The sequence below is a fragment of the Micropterus dolomieu genome, linkage group LG23 (assembly GCF_021292245.1).
Source record: "Micropterus dolomieu isolate WLL.071019.BEF.003 ecotype Adirondacks linkage group LG23, ASM2129224v1, whole genome shotgun sequence".
NCBI lineage: Eukaryota > Metazoa > Chordata > Actinopteri > Centrarchiformes > Centrarchidae > Micropterus > Micropterus dolomieu.
The window spans coordinates 19,018,582-19,023,025 of NC_060172.1; positions in this window are offsets into that span (position 1 = coordinate 19,018,582).

Here is a 4,444-nt window from a genome sequence, read left to right on the forward strand (position 1 = left end):
TGATATTAATATTTTACTCATGGATAGGGACGTTAGGCTACTGTATGAATGAGCACTTCAGAGATAATGATAGTAATTATATACATAAGCCTTTATATAGCTGGTCAGGTTGTATACTCAGGAAAGATTGTGAAAATGGAAGGATCTAGCCGGAGTAGTGGTGATTGCATATAGACAACATATTTCTGTGGTTTTTACATGGTTTGAATCTGGTTGTGGGCCCAGGGGGCTTTATATAATGATGATACAGTAATCAAGAGGTGAATTTCTGCATTATACTTTGTCAAATAAAGCAAGCCAGGCAGCCTTCCGAGTTTGAGAACAGCTTTATTTTTTAATCACCCACTAGAGGGCTGCAGCACCACAATAACCAGCCTAGTTCAAATGAATGAAATGAACGAAATGACTCAAAAAAAGATTAGTTCATTTTAATGAACGAGATTTGAATGAACGAGTCTGTCAAAAGACTCGAACTTGCCATCACTACTGGGCTGGATTTGGCGCTTTCAGTCACGTTCTCCACTCTCAGGAATTAACGTTAATACATTGAAATACATTGGTGAAAAAATATAACTTTAGATCAAAGCAAATAGCAAGTTTAACAGTTAGGCTACTGTGTAGACAAACCTGGGCAAACTGTATTTTTTGTTGTTAGTGACTGGTGGAAATGTAAATTGTGTGTTTTTTCTAGTGCCTTAAAAATAGTTCTTGAGACATTACAGATTCTATCATGGCCAGTATTCCACAATTTCACCTTTAACTACAGACATTTGGTCACTGTCTCAAAGGCACAGTGTACTCTGTTGCGGCTGATAACCTTGCTGCCCATGGGCAGAAAGTCTTCAAGGCAGTTGCTCGTGGCACTCATAAACAAAAATGTGTTGAAAACTTTGGCAGAGACACCAAAACATGATGGCATTCTATTTGTCATCACCAAGATTTTTCAAGCCACCAGTACAGACTTCAAAAGTGGAGTCTGTCTATGTTGAGTCATTGCCTACTGATACACATCTGTTAATATCGAGCATCACAGACAGCAGAAGTGTATATGGCACAAAACAGGTAACCATTGAAGGCACAACTTTTGTGGCTGGCATGTTTGTTTGCACTGGGGCACATGCTGCCATGCCTGTGTGTGAGATCAGAAACATATTACTTATCAGAAATGACATCTTCTTTCTACTTAAGGACTATGAGGCCTGGTATGTTGAGCATTTGCGGTCATATGAGCTAACAGATCATAAAAGCAAGGGCCATACAGTGAAATCTGTATGTCAGCTAACTGACCGAATGCCGCTGTTTGCCTACAGGGTTTCAAGCAAGCTAATTCTCACAACTAAGCATTTCATTCCAGTGTCCGAGTAAGAGAGCAGCACATCCCCAGCCTTCTTCTCAGGGACCTGAGGGGTAATATACATGCAATGTAGTGGTTAACTGTCTGTGAGTACACTTGGGATATCCCAATAATACCATATTCTGTTTTAAAATGTTTAACCAATACTTACTTTGGGAGAGCGTGATGTTTAGATTGTTACCACTCTCTTGTCTGAATGGTTAATGAAGCTACAGAGTGTGGTTGGTCCAGGCAGCTAGTGAAAAATAGCAGCAGCACCTAGAGTAGCGGTGTCTGTTTTATGTTACAGGTTTCCCTAACACAGTGTAAATGGAAGCGACTGATGTCCTGAAACTAAGGGTCATCCTTGATGATATCAACGCTGAGAGGCTTATTTTGCCCTCTCGTCCTGAGAGTGTAAATGCCCTCATAATTGAGAAATAAAATAAGATGAACCTTGATTATGACCTTCGTCTTCAGTTTCAAGACCCAGAATTTGACAATGCCCTATGCAATTCAGTCAACATCGAGGACCTACCATCCAAGGCAACCATTAAGATAGTTACATATCTTGAGCCAGATCTTAGTTCAACCAGCACACACGATACAGTGCTACTGTCTGATAACACAGATTCACCAGAGCGTCTTTGCCGATAGCCAGAGGTTTTTGTTATTCCAACATTCTCCTACAAGGTGGAGCATGCTCTAAGAGAGGGCAACTCTGCATTTGTCAAAGAGGGGAAAACTGTAAGCTTGACTAGGGATCAAAAATACAACATACTGGAAGGAATGGCTGCTAAAATATATAAGCATAAAGCATATCCCAGTACCAAAAATATTGCCATGGCTGCAGAGGCTCTGGTGAGCAAACACCCCTGTCTAAAAGAAAAAGGTTCCAAAACAGGGTATGAGAGTTGGAAGAACAGCCTGTGCTTCAAGATGGGCAACTACAGGACCAAACTGAGCAATTTTCCATTTGGTGTGACTGGCATAAAGGTTGTGGCTGTGAATGTGGGAAAGCGCAGCAGGACCTATCCAGAAGGTGCAGCATCCAGGGCCAACATCAAAAGGAAGGAAAAATAACCTTCCTGCCCAATTATCCCCAAGGAGAAACTTAAGGACACACTGGAGAACCAGAGGCTTGAGATGGTGGAGCAGTTCAAGAAGACCGTGACTGATAGAGATATGATTATCATCCATCAATATATGCAGCGCACCTTTGCTCTCAGGCGTGAAGAAATTGTGAATTCAACTCCTCCCATTGCTGAACTGAAAGAATGATGGCCTGCACTCTTTTGTGAAGCCCAAGTGAGTAAAAACTTAAAAAATTGACAAGACACACATTGTCAAAATCATGATTGCAGCACTGTTTGATCTGGATAAAGAGCTTAAAAAATATATTAGTGTTAATATGGTTTTGTCTATATTTCTAAAGTATTTTCCCATACAGTCTTATATGGCTTAAAGTTAATGAATGATGCGAGTTGATTTAAAAAAAACTTGTGCTTTTGTTTTCTATGCAGCTCTACAGTGAATTCCACAGGATCACCAATCAAAACCTACCGTATTCCTTCTTTGCTGCACTTGACAAGTACACACCTCAGCTGTTGAAGCTCTACAAAAAGAGGAAGACAGGAAGTTTTGTCGTGAGGATGGAGGACGCTTTGATGGCATATGAGGAACAGGTAAATACATTTTTACAGCATTACTGCATTACATTGATGTTGAAAGTGAACAGAACTGCAGACCCTAACATGCATACCTTGTCTTTGTGCAACAGGACAAGAACAACATCACAGCAGCTCGAACAACAGCTGGCCGGTAACTGGCCGGCCTACCGTTGTACTTAAAGGAGGATTCATCAGAGGTCTTCAAAACCTGCAAGGTATTTTTGTATTCTCCTTTTCCTGTTTTCATAGCTCAATACCTTCATCTATTTTGCAAGAGAAATCATTGAACATAAAAATTAGAAACCGCCTTCTGTTGCGTTGTGTACCCTGTTGGCTGCCTTCAGAGAAATTCTCAGCATTACTTAATTTTTGCTGTGTAGTGCGACAGAGCATTAAAAAGATGCTAGGGTCTTCCACTTAATGAAATGGTGCTTGTCTTTATTCTGAAGTAGCCTTAAGTAAACTATAAGAATGAGATGGGACAAAAGAATTAATTAAATAGTTAAGTTTAGTTTATATGAGCCCTCTGGTTTTATTGTGGATGGCTCTGTTTTATTAAAGCTGGCCAAAGTTGTTCATCAACACTAGATAATTTACAGCCAAGTCAGTTATATACACACACATGTGAGTCTTCTATAAAAGTTGGTCAATTTTGGATTTTTAAAGACTATACTTTAAGTGGTGTTCAGGTAAAACAAATGTTTAAAATGTGCCTAAAAATCAGGTCTCATCACGGACATAGACACATTTAACACATTATCTGTTCCCAAATTTGTAACTGAAGTTAAAAGTTTATAAAAAAAACTGAACACCATAGACCTCCTACTCATCTCTCTTTGTATTTTGTTTGTGCTCTTCTAAACTCAGACAGCTTCTACATTAAGTCCAGATCAATGGGTTTTAAAATAAAATCAGGGTAGCCTTGATGATGTCTTGAAGCAGTTAAAAAAGAAGAAACCTTATCTGTCACTTTATCAGATATTATGAGCTAAACCTTGGTAACAAGTGAAGACCCAGACTAGAACTCTTCCCTGATTATATGGGCAGGAACATTTAGGGTATGAAGCCACTTAAATAATATTGTAGTCTCAGTTTGCAATAAGATATTAGTAGAGAAACACCACATTGCGGGGTCTTTAAAGTGTTAAAAAAGTCTTAAATTTCATATTCCAAAAATAAGGCCTTAAAAGTATTAAATTTCGTTTACCAAGGTCTTAAATTTGTTCTTGTCCTTTCGTAGGATTAAAAAATGCCGTAACGTCATAAATAAACACTTTTTATGTGTGTGACTATAATTTCCCCATTTGGTGTGACTGATGTTATACGTCAGTAACGGTAATGTTACTGTTTACGTCAGTGTTCAGCTTTATGCTCTGGACTGTGGAGTGTTCGCGGTGCACGAGCTCTGGCATCCAGCTCTGCGCGAATCAGTCAGTTAGGA